The 17,243-nt window shown below is 41.6% G+C and overlaps 1 long non-coding RNA gene across 1 annotated transcript; it reads left to right on the top strand.

Annotated features, from left to right (window-relative positions):
• Positions 1 to 13,678: 13,678 nt before the first annotated feature.
• Positions 13,679 to 16,527, top strand: LOC134480931 (uncharacterized). Its single transcript, XR_010055975.1, has 2 exons — positions 13,679 to 16,342; positions 16,434 to 16,527. It is a non-coding gene; the product is annotated as an uncharacterized LOC134480931 (long non-coding RNA).
• The last annotated feature ends 716 nt before the right edge of the window (positions 16,528 to 17,243 follow it).

Raw genomic sequence — 17,243 nt, 5'->3', positions numbered from 1 at the left:
GTCCATTGATGAGAGTGGGGTGTTGAAATCTCCCACTATTAGTGTATGAGGCGCAATGTGTGTTTTGAGCTTTAGTAAGGTTTCTTTTACGTATGTAGGTGCCCTTGTATTTGGGGCATAGATATTTAGGATTGAGAGTTCATCTTGGTGGATTTTTCCTTTGATGAATATGAAGTGTCCTTCCTTATCTTTTTTGATGACTTTTAGTTGAAAATTGATTTTATCTGATATTAGAATGGCTACTCCAGCTTGCTTCTTCTGACCATTTGCTTTGAAAGTTGTTTTCCAGCCTTTCACTCTGAGGTAGTTTCTGTCTTTGTCTCTGAGGTGTGTTTCCTGTAGGCAGCAGAATGCAGGGTCCTCGTTGCGTATCCAGTTTGTTAATCTATGTCTTTTTATTGGGGAGTTGAGGCCATTGATGTTGAGAGATATTAAGGAATAGTGATTATTGCTTCCTGTCGTATTCATATTTGGATGTGAGGTTATGTTTGTGTGCTTTTCTTCTCTTTGTTTTGTTGCCAAGACGATTAGTTTCTTGCTTCTTCTAGGGTATAGCTTGCCTCCTTATGTTGGGCTTTACCATTTATTATCCTTTGTAGTGCTGGATTTGTAGAAAGATATTGTGTAAATTTGTTTTTGTCATGGAATATCTTGGTTTCTCCATCTATGTTAATTGAGAGTTTTGCAGGATAGAGTAACCTGGGCTGGCATTTGTGTTCTCTTAGGGTCTGTATGACATCTGTCCAGGATCTTCTGGCTTTCATAGTTTCTGGTGAAAAGTCTGGTGTGATTCTGATAGGTCTGCCTTTATATGTTACTTGACCTTTTTCCCTTACTGCTTTTAATATTCTTTCTTTATTTTGTGCGTTTGGTGTTTTGACTATTATGTGACGGGAGGTGTTTCTTTTCTGGTCCAATCTATTTGCAGTTCTGTAGGCTTCTTGTATGCCTATGGGTATCTCTTTTTTTAGGTTAGGGAAGTTTTCTTCTATGATTTTGTTGAAGATATTTACTGATCCTTTGAGTTGGGAGTCTTCACTCTCTTCTATACCTATTATCCTTAGGTTTGATCTTCTCATTGAGTCCTGGATTTCCTGTATGTTTTGGACCAGTAGCTTTTTCCGCTTTACATTATCTTTGACAGTTGAGTCAATGATTTCTATGGAATCTTCTGCTCCTGAGATTCTCTCTTCCATCTCCTGTATTCTGTTGGTGAAGCCTGTATCTACAGCTCCTTGTCTCTTCCTTTGGTTTTCTATATCCAGGGTTGTTTCCATGTGTTCTTTCTTGATTGCTTCTATTTCCATTTTTAATTCCTTCAACTGTTTGTGTTTTCCTGGAATTCTTTCATGGATTTTTGTGACTCCTCTCTATGGGCTTCTACTTGTTTATTTATGATTTCCTGGAATTCTTTCAGGGATTTTTGTGACTCCTCTCTATGGGCTTCTACTTGTTTAATTATGTTTTCCTGGAATTCTTTCAAGCATTTTTGTGATTCCTCTCTGTAGACTTCTACTTGTTCTCTAAGGGAGTTCTTCACGTCTTTCTTGAAGTCCTCCAGCATCATGATCAAATATGATTTTGAAACTAGATCTTGCTTTTCTGGTGTGTTTGGATATTCCATGTTTGTTTTGGTGGGAGAATTGGGCTCCGATGGTGCCATGTAGTCTTGGTTTCTGTTGCTTGGGTTCCTGCGCTTGCCTCTCGCCATCAGATTATCTCTAGTGTTACTTTGTTCTGCTATTTCTGACAGTGGCTAGACTGCCCTATAAGCCTGTGTGTCAGGAGTGCTGTAGACCTGTTTTCCTGTTTTCTTTCAGCCCGTTATGGCGACAGAGTGTTCTGCTTTTGGGCGTGTAGTTTTCCCTCTCTACAGGTCTTCAGCTGTTCCTGTGGGCCTGTGTCTTGAGTTCACCAGACAGGTCACTTGCAGCAGAAAAGTTGGTCTTACCTGTGGTCCCGAGGCTCAAGTTTGCTCGCGGGGTGCTGCCCAAGAGCTCTCTGTGGCAGCAGCAACCAGGAAGATCTGTGCCGCCGTTTCCGGGAGCTTCAGTGCACCAGGGTTCCAGATGGCGTTTGGTGTTTTCCTCTGCCGTTCGAGATGTGTATGCAGAGTGCAGTCTCTTCTGGTTTCCCAGGCGTGTCTGCTTCTCTGAGGGTTTAGCTCTCCCTCCCACGGGATTTGGGTGCAGAGAACTGTTTATCCGGTCTGTTTCCTTCAGGTTCCGGCGGTGTCTCAGAGGCAGCGGTCCTGCCGCTCCTGGGCCCTCCCCCACGGGAACCCAGAGGCCTTATACAGTTTCCTCTTGGGCCAGGGATGTGGGCAGGGGTGGGCAGTGTTGGTGGTCTCTTCTGCTCTGCAGCCTCAGGAGTGCCCACCTGACCAGGCGGTCGGGTCTCTCTCCCAAGGTGTCTGGGAGCAGAGAGCTGCTGCGGGCCGGGATCCGCGGGTGTCCCCTTACTGCTTTTAATATTCTTTCTTTATTTTGTGCATTTGGTGTTTTTTTTTTTTTTTTTTTTTTTTTGGTTCTTTTTTTCAGAGCTGGGGACTGAACCCAGCATTTGGTGTTTTGACTGTTATGTGTCGGGAGGTGTTTCTTCTCTGGTCCAATCTATTTGGAGTTCTGCAGGCTTCTTGTATGCCTATGGGTATCTCTCTTTTTAGGTTAGGGAAGTTTTCTTCTATGATTTTGTTGAAGATATTTACTGGTCCTTTGAGCTGGGAATCTTCACTCTCTCCTATACCTATTATCCTTAGGTTTGATCATCTCATTGAGTCCTGGATTTCCTGTATGTTTTGGACCAGTAGCTTTTTCTGCTTTACATTATCTTTGACAGTTGAGTCGATGATTTCTATGGAATCTTCTGCTCCTGAGATTCTCTCTTCTATCTCTTGTATTCTGTTGTTGATGCTTGTATCTACGGCTCCTTGTCTCTTCCTTTGGTTTTCTATATCCAGGGTTGTTCCCATGTGTTCTTTCTTGATTGCTTCTATTTCCATTTTTAATTCCTTCAATTGTTTGATTGTGTTTTCCTGGAATTCTTTCAGGGATTTTTGTGATTCCTCCTTGTAGGCTTCTACTTGTTTATTTATGTTTTTCTGTGTTTCCCTAATGCAGTTCTTCATGTCTTTCTTAAAGTCCTCCAGCGTCATGATCAAATATGAATTTGAAACTAGGTCTTGCTTCTGGTGTGTTTGGATATTCTGTGTTTGCTTTGGTGGGAGAATTGGGCTCCGATGATGCCATGTAGTCTTGCTTTCTGTTGCTTGGGTTCCTGAGCTTGCCTCTCGCCATCAGATTATCTCTAGTGTTACTTTGTTCTGCTATTTCTGACAGTGGGTAGACTGTCCTATAAGCCTGTGGGTCAGGAATGCTGCAGACCTGCTTTCCTGTTTTCTTCCAGCCAGTTATGGGAACAGAGTGTTCTGCTTTCAGGCATGTAGTTTTTCCTATCTACAGGTCTTCAGCTGCTCCTGTGGGCCTGTGTCTTGAGTTCACCAGGCAGGTCTTGGAGCAGGAAGGTTTGTCTTTCCTGTGGTCCTGAGAGCCAAATGAATTTAACAGAGATCGTTAGAACATTTTATCGTAAAACAAAAGAATATATATTCTTCTCAGCACCTCATGGCACCTTCTCAAAAATTGACCATATGATTGGTCACAAAACAGTCGTCAACAGATATGAGGAGATTGAAATAATCCCATGCATGCCCTCAGATCACCATGGGCTAAGGCTAGTCTTCAGTAACAAAGACTACATGCAAAATGAAATTGGAGATAGTATACATTAACACCTTGACAGCACACCTGAAAGCTCTAGAATAAAAAGAAGCAAATTCATCCAAGAGGAGTAGATGGCAGGAAATAATCAAACTGAGAGCTGAAATCAACCAAGTAGCAACAAAAATAACTACACAAAGAATCAACAAAAGTTGGAGCTGGCCCAAAGCTCCCTGTAACCAAATTCGGTTGGAGAGAGAGCTGAACTCCCGAAGTGTGGACAATCCTGAGATCTTGGGGAGACCACCACTTCTGGCCACTTCTGTTCACATTCCTGGCTCAAGAGGAACCTGCTTAGTGGCCTCGGGATACAGGAATATAGGAGCAGTCAACAGCAGGAACCTACTGGTTTCTGCCTGTACCTGGAACTGAACTGAACTGGTCCCAAAGCTCCTTGCACCCAAATCCCATGGAGGAGAGAGATGGACCTTCAGAAATGTGGAAAATCCTAAGAACTCAGAGGAGACAACTATTTTCTGCCCTCACTCCTGACCCAAGAGGAAACTGCCTAGTGCCATCTGTTCCCCTTGGGCACAGGGACCTAGGAGCAGTCAGGGGCAGGACCCTCTGGGTTTCTACACCAGGAGTGCTTACACAACTGAGAGGATAGGTAAGACCAACTCTTCTGTGCCAAGCAACCTGCCTAGAGGCGTCAGGTCACACAAACCCAGGAGCAGCTTTCTGTTCCCAGATCTGGCTGAAAGAAAACAGGTCTACAGGAGTGTTGACACTCAGGCCTATAGGAGGATCAAGCCACTGTCAGAGATGGCAAGACAAGCTAACACCAGAGATAACCTGATGGCGAGAGGTAAGCACAGGAAACTAAGCAAAAGAAACCAAGACTACTTGGCATCATCAGAGCCCAGTTCTCCCACCAAAGAAAATACTGGGTTTCCAACCACACTGGAAAAATTAAAATTTGGATTTAAAATCATATCTTATGGTGATTATAGATGACTTTAAGAAGGACATAAATAACTCCCTTAAAGAAATACAGGACAATACAAGTGAACAAGCAGAAGCCATTAAAGAGGAAATACAAAAATCTTTTAAAGAATTACAGGAAAACACAGCCGAACAGTTGAAGGAATTGAACAAAATCATCCAGGATTTAAAAAATGGAAATAGAAACAATAAAGAAAGCATAAAGGGAGATAACCCTGGAGATAGAAAATCCAGGAAAGAGATCAGGAGTCATAGACATAAGTATCACCAACAGAATTCAAGACGTAGAAGAGAGAATCACAGGAGCAGAAGATACCAGAGAAAACATTGAAACAACCATCAAAGAACGTAAAATGCAAAAAGCTCCTAGCTGAAAGCATCCAGGAAATCCAGGACACAGTAAGAAAATCAAACCTAAGGATAATAGGTATAAAAGAGAATGAAGATTCCTAAATTAAAGGACCAGCAAATGTCTTCAACAAAATTATAGAAGAAAACTTCCCTAAACTAAAGAAAGAGATGCCCATAAACATACAAGAAGCCTACAGAACTCCAAATAAATTGGACCAGAAAAGAAATTCCTCCTGTCACATTATAGTCAAAACACCAACTGCACAAAACAAAGGAAGAATATTGAAAGCAATAAGGGAAAAAGGTCAAGTAACATATAAAGGCAAACATATCAGAATTATAACACACTTCTCAACAGAGACTATAAAAGCTAGAAGACCCTGGGCAGATGTTATACAGACCTTAAGGGAACAGAAATGCCAGCCCAGGCCAACCATTCAACTGAAAACAGTCCCAGTGGAGGAGTTAGAGAGCCTGCCCCATCAATCTTTTGTCTAAATATTGCCTCCATATGCCCTTCTATGAATATTTTTGTTCCCCTTTTAAAAAAGGAATGCAACATCCATACTTTGGTTGTCCTTCTTCTTGAGCTTCATGTGGCCTGTGGATTGTATCTTGAGTAACTCAAGAATTTGGGCTGATATCCACTTATCAGTGAGTGCTTAGCATGTGTGGTTTTTTTGTGACTGGGTTATCTCGTTCAGGATACTTTCTAGTTCCATCCATTTGTCTATGAATTTCATGAAGTCATTGTTTTTGATAGCTGAGTAGTACTCCATCGTGTAGATGTACCACAATTTCTGTATCCATTCCTCTGTTGAAGGGCATCTGGTTCTTTCCAGCTTCTGGCTATTATACATAAGGCTGATATGAACATAGTGGAGCATGGGTCCTTGTTATATGTTGGAGTATCTTTTGGGTATATGCCCAAGAGAGGTATAGCTGGGTCCTCAGGTAGTGGAATGTCCATTTTTCTGAGAAAACTCCAGACTGATGTGCAGTCCCACCAACAATGGAGAAGTGCTCCTCTTTCTACATATCATCGCTCTAACAGTCCTCCTGATTAATTCCCAAGATCTCTTCTCTCCAACTGCTAGTTAGCCAGAGCTTATGAAGGAAGAAAAGCAGACGTGGAGATGCTCAAGAAGTCAGCAGAGCAGAGAACCATGAAGGGGTGTGAGTCTCATTAGATGAAGAGGGGTACGTAGAACCTGCAGGTGTACAAGAAGCTTACAGAAACTCAAATAGGTAGCACCAGAAAAAAAAGATCTTTACAACATATTATAGATGAAACAACAAAAACACAAAATAAAGAACATTACAAGCCACAAAAGAAAAAGGTGAAGTTACTGAAGAGCTATCAGAATTATAACTTCAACAGAAAAAACTGAAAGCCAGAAGGACTGCAAAGATAGATTCCAAGTTGTAAAGTACCACAAATGCCAATACAGATCCAGCAAAATCCCAGCAAAACAATCTACAAATATTGAAGGAGAAACAAAACAAAAATTAGTGTTTCAGGATTATCTATCGCCCAATGTGACAGACCCCCTAAAACAAAGGCCCCTTGGAAATGAGGTCCTCACCAGGTAAGCCTGACTCTCAGCAAGAACTCAGACCTAGTGGGGTCCTTGGGGGAAATCTCTCCAGGAACTCCAAGCACCAGAGAACCCCCTGCCCCACGGGACTCTATGGTGAGTATGGTCCATACCTGCCTTTGTCTCCAGGAACTCAGAATGTGGGGTCCCTGAGATATCTCTCAATTACTATCTGCATCAGTGCCAACCTCTATATGCTAACACACTGAACTGACTTCTTCCCGCTCAAAATTTAGTTTCCACAGGAGTCTAAGAGACCTCAAAGGAGTTTCCTGTGCTGCGTGTGGACCCCAAGGATGGATGTGGGTAGATATCATTTTTTTTTTATTAACTTGAGTATTTCTTATTTACATTTCGAGTGTTATTCCCTTTCCCGGTTTCAGGGCAAACATCCCCCTCCCCCCTCCCCTTCCTTATGGGTGTTCCCCTCCCAACCCTCCCCCCATTGCCGCCCTCCCCCCAACAATCTAGTTCACTGGGGGTTCAGTCTTAGCAGGACCAAAGGCTTCCCCTTCCACTGGTGCTCTTACTAGGATATTCATTGCTACCTATGAGGTCGGAGTCCAGGGTCAGTCCATGTATAGTCTTTAGGTAGTGGCTTAGTCCCTGGAAGCTCTGGTTGCTTGGCATTGTTGTTCATATGGGGTCTCAAGCCCCTTCAAGCTCTTCCAGTTCTTTCTCTGATTCCTTCAACGGGGGTCCCCATCTCAGTTCAGTGGTTTGCTGCTGGCATTCGCCTCTGTATTTGCTGTATATTGGCTGTGTCTCTCAGGAGCGATCTACATCCGGCTCCTGTCGGCCTGCACTTCTTTGCTTCATCCATCTTGTCTAATTGGGTGGCTGTATATGTATGGGCCACATGTGGAGCAGGCTCTGAATGGGTGTTCCTTCTGTGTCTGTTTTAATCTTTGCCTCTCTATTCCCTGCCAAGGGTATTCTTGTTCCCCTTTTAAAGAAGGAGTGAAGCATTCACATTTTGATCATCCGTCTTGAGTTTCATTTGTTCTAGGCAGGTAGATATCATTTTTAATAGGCATGTATTCATTCCATGTGTTAAATGCATTTGCTCATCAACAAAATTTGAGAGACTAGAGCAGAGACTAAGGGAAAGGCCATCCAGAGACAGCCCCACCCGGGGATCCATCCTATATAAAGTCACCAAACCCAGACAATATTGTGGATGCCAAGAAGTGCGTGCTGACAGGAGCCTGATATAGCTGTCTCCTGAGAGGCTCTGCCAGAGCCTGACAAATACAAAGGCAGGTGCTCGCAGCCAACCATTGAACTGAAGCTCTTTCAGTCCTTTCTCTGATTCCTTCAACTGGGGTCCCTTTCTCAGTTCAGTGGTTTGCTGCTGGCATTCACCTATGTATTTGCCGTGTTCTGGCTGTGTCTCTCAGGAGAGAAATACATCCGGTTCCTGTCAGCCTGCACTTCTTTGCTTCATCCATCTTATCTAGTTGGGTGGTTGTATATGTATGGGCCACATGTGGGGCAGGCTCTGAATGGGTGTTCCTTCTGCCTCTGTTCTAAACTTTGCCTCCCTATTCCCTCCCAAGGGTATTCTTGTTCCCCTATAAGAGCTTGAAGGGGCTCGAGACCCCATATGAACAACAATGCCAACCAACCAGAGCTTCCAGGGATTAAGCCACTCCTCAAGACTTTACATGGACTGACCCTGGGCTCCAACTGTATAGGTAGCAATTAATAGCCTAGTAAGGGCACCAGTGGAAGGGGGAAGCCCTTGGTCCTGCTAAGACTGAACCCCCAGTGAACATGATTGTTGGGGGGAGGGTGGTAATGGGGGGGAGGATGGGGAGGGTACGCCTATATAGAAGGGGAGGGGTAGGGGTTAGGGGGATGTTGGCCTGGAAACCGAGAGAGGGAATAACATTTGAAATGTAAATAAGAAATACTCAATTTAATAAAGATGGAAAAAATTATTATTTCTATATAATGCCATGTAACAGACATTTGCATAAATTACACATAGAGTATATAGAGAATATTTAAAATAAATATTTATTTCCATGAAAAAAAAGAAAAAAGAAAAAGGTGTTTAGGCCCAGCGTACCATGTGAAATCAGCGCCTTCTGCTGGACACCTATTTCCAAGAAGGACAGTCTGTGCAGGTCCTAGTTGACAATACCAGTATGGCATGAATCCTGAGAAGTCTTTGCATAGTTGTTTGCGTGCATAGTTGTTTGCGTCTGAGGCATGGGCATGGTGTGGTGGAAACCTGTCCCCTGCCTGAAGGTCAGGCCCCTGATGGACCCTTGGCTTAGGTAGGAGCACCCAGAACAGTGCCTGGCATATTCTGGGTACTTGGTAAATCCCCATTGCATTATGGGTATTCATGATTGCATGTGTTTATCGGTTCTACCGAGGGTCCCTAAATAGCTCTAATGCTCACAGGTACCTTCCCCCGTGGACTGCATACATTTAGGCACAGAGGTTTGCTGATGGGTTTGCTGCACACGTGCCTTCGTGGCCAACCTTTCCTGCCTCAAAGGCTTTTACTGTGTGCAGCCTTTTCCTGGTGGGAGGGGAGCTTTTCCTGCTAGGCAGGGGTGTGGTTTGATGACGTGCAGCTCAATGACTGTATTTTCAAGTAGTGTGTCTGGAATGTGGCGTCAATTTCTGACGGTAGGTGGGCACACAAAACGACCAGAGATGAATTCACCAAGTCAGCTTGGCCTGTGTAACGTGAATGACAAATGTTTAACTATCCACCATGACTCAAGTATCACTACCATTTGGGAAGAGTGGACCTGAGGAACCAGTCCAGAAATGGCCACACAGAGGGAAAGGGGAACATCAGTGGCATTGAAGTATATGTAGTGGTTTTCAACTGTGTGTTTTCGTGTGTGTGTGTGTGTCCATGTGTATGTTTCTTTTTTTTTTTTTTTTTTGGTTCTTTTTTTCAGAGCTGGGGACCGAACCCAGGGCCTTGCGCTTCCTAGGTAAGCGCTCTACCACTGAGCTAAATCCCCAGCCCCCATGTGTATGTTTCTTATGCTTTAGTTTTTTGTTTTTGTTTGTGATGTTTGTGTTATTTGTTTGTTTTATTCAGGTTTGATGTTTATCATGCTTGTTTGTTTGTGAGAGAGAGAGAGAGAGAGAGAGAGAGAGAGAGAGAGAGAGAGAGAGAACGCTTGGAGTTGAACAGGTGGGAAAGCAGAGATGTGTACAGCAGCACTCTTGGTACTATTTATTCCATGATGCTTTTGCATGGGTATTTCTTTCCCAATACTGGTATTTTGTTTAGTATGTATTATGGTTTCCAAATATGCATTTTTGTGGAGTGTATGTGTGTGTCTGCCGTTATAGCGTTATAGATTTTGATGGGTGATGGGTGGTCTTTGGCTCTTGGATGGAGCATTGCCAGACCAGATGAGGAGATTTCATATATATATATATATATATGTATGTATTGAATATATATATATATATTTATACACTAACTTATGCATATATGGGTATATGGATATTTTAGATAGATAGGTAAAAGTATAATTCCTCATGACTTTTCCAGACATCCTTATGGTTATTATACGTTTCCTCCTTTGTCTGTATTTATCTCACTACCTCCCTAACTAAAGCCAACCTCTCTACATTTCCCCTATCAGATAACTTGTCCCCAGCTGTTCATCTCTCTATTGATCTCACCCCTTTCACTTTCTTGGTTTTTTCAGTTATTCTAGGATATATTTCACATTTAAAAATTGGAGTTCGGAGCCTCCAATGATAGAGAGCAGGTAAAGTCTGTATATCTGGGTCTGGGTTACCTCTATTAATAAAACCTTTTCTTTTTTTTTTTTGGTTCTTTTTTTTGGAGCTGGGGACCGAACCCAGGGCCTTGTGCTTCCTAGGTAAGCGCTCTACCACTGAGCTAAATCCCCAGTCCAATAAAACCTTTTCTAGTTACATCAGTTTACCTTCAGTGTTCATGATGTAATTTTTCTTTACATTTGACAGCATATAAGTACCATGTATTTCATTTTCATTAGCTCTGTGTCAGCGGAAGGACCCTGCACTCCCATCAACTATGTACGTGAGTTTCTCTTTCTGGACCTCCACAGAAGCATTTGCTGTTGTTTGTATTCCTGATGATTGACATTTTGACTAGGTTGAATTCAAGTCTTAGGGTGGTTTTAATCTGCATTTCCCGGATGGCCTAGGATGTTGAACATTTTTTTTATAAAGTGTTTACTAACCATTTGTATTTCTTTATTTGAAAACTCTTTGCTCATACTTATTTTATTTGTGTTAATTTTCTCTTCATAAGTATTCTAGAGACTATTCTTCTGATACTTGTATTTTCCTCCTTCTGTGGCTAGGTTGCCTGTCCACTTACTTCATAGAGTTGTGGAAACAATCTCTTGGCAGGGACACTTTGTCCTCATATACTCATATCCTCCCAATGGGTTAAGTAATTAGCTTATGTGGTTAATTCTCAGACCTGCTGTGTTTTAAGTCAGGACCAATATTACAAGCTTTAAAAAGTGGTAGAGAGGGATGAAGGCAGTATATCTCAACAAAACAAACAAATACACCTATAGTCAACACCATGTTAAATGAAGGAAAATTCTCAAAGCATTCCCACAAAGATAAAAATCAAGACAAGGGTGTCCACACCACACGCTCCTATTCAATTTAGTGCTTCAAGTCTTAGCTAAAGGAATATGACGAGAGAAGGTAATAAAAGGGTTAGAAATGGGAAAGACATGAACTTATCTCTGTTAGCAGATGGTGGTTCTTTGAATAAAAAGACCCTAAACACTTCATAATACTTTTAAAGCTAATAAATAATTTTAGAAAAGTTGAATGATTCAAAATAAACACAAAACAATAGCCTTTCTAACCACTAATGACAAACACTGGAATTTTAGGAAATAATCAACAGACAACACACACACACACACACCACCACCACCACCACCACCACCACCACCACCACCACCACCACCTTGGAATAAACCTAGCTGAGAAAGTTTATCACTACAAGGAGACACCTGCCATCATTATCTTGATAACGTGTTACAATGGGTTCCATTTTTTAGTCATTAAGTCAGGTTATTATGAATATCTTTGTGTACTGACACTGTTTTTTTGCAAAAGAACCGTATGTAAATTGTCTGTCTATATCTGGGTTGTTTTACAGTTAGATACAATTCTGTACTTGAAATATATTTTGCCCTTCTCTAATTAAATGTACCCCAAATAGGATCACAGAAGGCTGTAGTACTTCTGGATATTAGGGTAAGAGAGTTAGTGCTCATGATGTCTCCTTCCTCACCCTTTGTCTCCCCAAGTAGAGTGATCTCATATGCTGAAACTTTAGTGTTTTTAACATGGGAAGGTAAAGAAACATATTGAGAAAAACTACACACCGTGTGCAAAGGGTAAGCTGTGGAGCCAAGACCTTAGACTGGCCTTAATTCTCTTAAGTCTCAAATTTTACCCACCATCAAATAGATTATCAAGCCTTATACACAGCAAAACCTTGAAGAGAAGAGATGTATTAGATTTTGTCAAAATGTAGATGTCATGTCATGTCAAAATGTAGTCATGTAGAATGCCAAATGTTTCTCCAATGCAGTCCTCCCATTTCCCTAAATGAGGAATTCATCAGAATCACTTTTTAGAAGAGGGAATCAAGTGAGAGAGCTGGGGAACTCCAGAGCATTGGGGCGTTAGGCTCTGCTCTTATTCTTGTATCATTGTAAACACACCTCCTCCTCTCAATTTGAAGTGAGTTATTTTGCAGAGATGATTATGAGTTATGTCACAAACAAGTCCTAACAAGTTGAAAAGATGTGAGAACTTCCAACTCCTCCTCTAAGATTAGTCCACGCTGAATTTTGGCAACGATGCTGGACATTACATGTGTGATTCTGGTATCCAATACATGATCCTTAAACCATTAACCCCAATCATGGACCATTTCTTTCCACTCATCCTGTAGTTTCCTAAGAATAATTCTCATGTAAGTAACTTCTACATCGACCACTCTAAATAAACTCATTCTTCAGTCTTGAAAACTTTACTTGTGCTCTTCCAAAGTACTTATATAAGGCTAAATCCACAGAGCGCTGAAACCAAACTACAAAAAAATAGGGAATAATTTCTCAAATATAAGAAAAATACATATATAGCAAAATAATTAAAGAAAACAAATTAGTTATTAGATTGGGAAATAAATGTAGGACTGCCTAATAAGATAAGTAAGAGTCCTTAAGTGAATAATGAAGCCACCAGAGGGAGCTGAAACCATTCTTAGAAATCTTCAGAGACACACCATGTTCAAATTCTCTGGACCCTGTACAGCTGCTATTTAAACAGAACTCCCAGAATAAGGACCATTGCATTCAGGAAATCATAAGTATATGCTTTAAAAACCTATATTAGACAATATTAATATTCATAATAAGTGGAAAAATTTTGAGTTGAATATAACAAAATTAAACCAATATAAAATAATTAAAAAACATAACAAGCCATAAAGTCAGAGGAAATTATGACAAGTCTCTCAACTTCTAAAAGCTCAGGCAGGACCAGATGAATTCACCATAGACTTCTATCAGAATTTCAAAGAACTAACAACAATACTTAACATATTCCATAAAATAGACAAGCAGGTGGGGTTATAGTTTATTATAATGAACCCCAAATTGCATTCATGTACACAATAAGTAAAGGCACCATAGAAAAAGACATTACAAATGGATCTTCCTGATGTACATTGATGTGAAAATCCTCAATAGAGTATTAGTAACACAAATTCAAGATTGTATCAATATGAACATTCATTATGACCTAGTTGGCTCCACTCTTGACATAAAGGCATCATCATGGTATGCACATATATGATTTGTATATGTATGATATATATGATACATATGGTATATTACTTATACATATATGTACTTATTCATACATATCACACACACACACACACACACACACACACACACACACACACACACACACACACACACACGAGTTAGCTTGAGAAATAAATGTTCAGCTGCCTGATAAAATAAGTAAACTGTGGTTAAATGAATGTAACTCCCAGCCCTGAGAACAATGCAGCCACCAGAGGGTGCTGTGTACCTTCTCAGAAATCTTCAGAGCCCTCACAAGTTCAAATTCCCTGGACCGTGTCCAGCTGCTCACTGGACCCTTACGGGTGTTACAGCAGCTGCATCCTCCCAGGGGGCAAATGCACAGCACAGAGCCCAGGGCCTCCCTTGATCTGCCTCTGACAGTGTAACTGCTCTGAGGGCTGAGGACCAGGTGGTGGAAGGGATTCACAGCTCGTGTCTGTAGAATGCACAGCAGAAAGATTTCACAGGGAAGAAAACTCTTAATTGCGAGGTGTTAGAGAGTTACATACAGCATATCAGTATCAAACAACTTAGAAATAAGACTATGGATGTTCCAGCTGAGCAAGACTGTGGTGTCTGTGTGCCTTGTAACCAGCAGGGGCACTGTGAGGCGGTGTGTGTTTACAGTAAACTAATCATTTACTGAAAGGAATCTTGCAATCATTTACTGAAAAGATGCCATCTGCTCACTGGTTAGGAATCGGTGGCTGAAACTTCTCTAGCTTGGAAGAGTCCTTTATGTATACCTTCTCCTTGCTTGGCAGGCACTGTCTCCTGACAGGTTCCCAGGATATAAATCAACCTCCATCATCCTAAGTGTGTGTGAGTTGAGCGTGAGCGCTAAGGCTGAAGGAGAGCAGAGGTAATCATGGATGGAAACTCATTGCATCCTGGCTACTCTACTTCCATCCTCTAGATTCTTGTCTCTCATTCTACCAGGAATGCAACCTTATTCTCTGCTCAGGCTATGATCTCTGCCCCATGAGTGGGTGTTTGAGACCACTTATGAAATAGGAGAGAAAGAGGAGGTGCTATCTGGGCTTTGCCTTGAGAGAATGAGCAGAATATGCTTTTGGGTAGACCCACAGTAGAATTTTGTATAAGAGACTTAGTAAACTAGGGAAGGGAAAACAGTTGTAGGCCTTGAATGTGATTTCTAGCTCAGGGCAAGAACTAAAAGGTCACAAAGCATACAACCCCGGAAGACTGTTGATAGTAGGGCTCAGGTAGGTCAAGGCCAGAAAAACAGGTACAAAAGACTATCTCTGGCGAGATTTACACATTTGAAAAGCACTAGTATGAGCTGAGATGCTTCTAAGTGACATTTCTTGTCTTTTATTTGTTTAAAAACACAGGGCCACTAATTATCAGAATGGGCACTGAGAAATTTTCTAAGGCCGACACCCAGGATCATCATCCCATTGCAGCGAAATCCCCAAGAGTGAGACAAAATAAACTCCCAAGTATCTCAACTTCCAGCCAAGGCCTTTATATCTGATAAATCAGACCAACATCCGGGAATATAAGATATATGCCTAAGGTCACACCCGGTGTTCAGTGTAGAGTGCTACCCTCTTCTGGACAATGGACATGCTCACATGGAAGTTATTTCCATCGAGCATTTCAAAGTCTTACCTCATTTTAATGGTGTAGGAATTAAATAGTTATGAGATCAGACACTGGATAGGGTCTGAGCTACAGGTAGGATGGCTTGTGGTAAACTAAATAAATGGTCAAAGGTGTGGAAGGACAGCATCAAAGACTTTAGGACAGTTCAGAGGTCTGTTATTTCTGTAGAAGGTATTGGTGGATGTACAATGATATGTACAGTGCCATGTTCATCAGCTCTTGACCGTAACTAAACTCCTTACTTTCTCTTGGTAAATCTGTTTCCTTCTCTGTATGAGGTTGTAATAAGCCCCAGAGGGCAGATTTGGAGATCGGAAGAGATGTTATTCACAATGTGCTTGACATATGTGGCCCTCACTAACCCTAGTCACTACTATATAATCACCTAGAACCCTGCCTAGACTTGGCCTCTGACATTTTTGTGACCTTTAACCATTAACTTTCCTTCTTTGAGTATCACACTCCAGTTTTCCAAATGAGGATGTCAGTACAGATCCCCAACTCTCATAAATCTTGGAAATCATAGCTTTGTTCTATGGTGGGGTTGATTGTAGAGGTAAATCAATCTCAGTTGTAGAGGACAAAATGAGAGATGGGACAAGGTATGTGTGTGTGTGTGTGTGTGTGTGTGTGTGTGTGTGTGTGTGCGCGCGCGCGCAGGGGAGTGGACCTAGTTGCTTTTTCCAGCTTTGCTCACCCTGATTTCAGTTGACCACTTTGGGAATCCCCAAGCTAAAGTTAGTCTTGTGTTGACTGAAACAAAAACTCAAGGTTGTAAAAAGAGAAAAATAAGCAGAAGTGAAACCAAGCTGATGGCAAGCAAAGCAGGACAAACAGAGCCAGGTGTGGCCCTTGAGACAAAAGAGGCCATTTCATGACTGTAGTTGTATGACTGTGTCTCACGTAGGTAGGAATATCAAGTCTACATTACATCTCTTCCCAGCTCCAAGTAGGAGTCCCTAAGCTTGATGCTGTCCTACATCTGGCTACATCCTCACATTCCAAGATCAGTCTTTAATATTAGAATCCTGGAAGTCCACGGAGCCACTTGTGGTTTTGTATGTTAGTAGGGTACTAGAGAGGAATTGACTGGATCAGAACTATGGGGCTCCATCTCAATTTCCTAACCTGGAGAGAAATGGATAACTGAGTGAGTAAGCATAAAACCCCTTGTTTCTTGAAACTCTGTGATACTGACACATGATTTTAGTCCCTCAAAATTTGGTCTCCTATGTCCACAGATTGGGACTTCCTCCTCGTGACCCAGAAATTCTGCTCTCAGGACTTCATCACAGAGATATCACTTGGCCTATGTGACATGGAGACTCAAAGGAAGAGTTCACTTTTAAATTTTTATTTTTAATTTGGTGTGTGTGTGTGTGTGTGTGTGTGTGTGTGTGTGTGTGTGTGTGTGTGTGTGTGAAAGAGAGATGAGGGTCACTTATATGTCACAGTAATCTGTGTGGGGGCAAAAGACCAACTTGGTAGAGTTTATTTCATTATTGAGTCTCAGAAAGTGGATAAGTGGATTACAAGGCACCTTTACTCTGCTAAGCCATCTCACTGGCCCCTCAGGGTACACTTTTAACAAGGAAATGATATGCATGACCCAATTTTCACTTCTAAGTGGCCTTGGAGAAGGAGCTGCAGTGAAGAGGGGCCCATGGACATGTGAGAAGGACAATGTCTCATCTTTGTTTAAAGATATTATTTCCGACAGAAAATAGTCTATTAAGAGCCACACCAACATACTTTAGTGTGATTTCTAGGAGAAACCAGATTCTTTTTTATTAAAAATTAATTTTATGTATATGCATGCTTTGTTAGCAAGTATGTCTGTGTTATACACATGTATGGTACCCACAGAGTCCAGAGGAAGGCACTGAATCACCTGAACTGGAGCTACATTTGTGAGTTATTATGTGGGTACTGTGAATTGAATCCAGGTCTCCTGCAAGAGCAGCTAGACATCTTATCTACTGAGCCATCTCTCCAGCCTAGAAATTTGTTTCTATATATTTTTCTGGTTTCTCAAAAATAAGTTTTATAAT

The sequence above is a fragment of the Rattus norvegicus genome, chromosome 11, assembly GCF_036323735.1.
Source record: "Rattus norvegicus strain BN/NHsdMcwi chromosome 11, GRCr8, whole genome shotgun sequence".
NCBI lineage: Eukaryota > Metazoa > Chordata > Mammalia > Rodentia > Muridae > Rattus > Rattus norvegicus.
The sequence above is the reverse complement of the archived record's forward strand: the minus strand, read 5'-3'. Positions and strand labels throughout refer to the sequence as shown.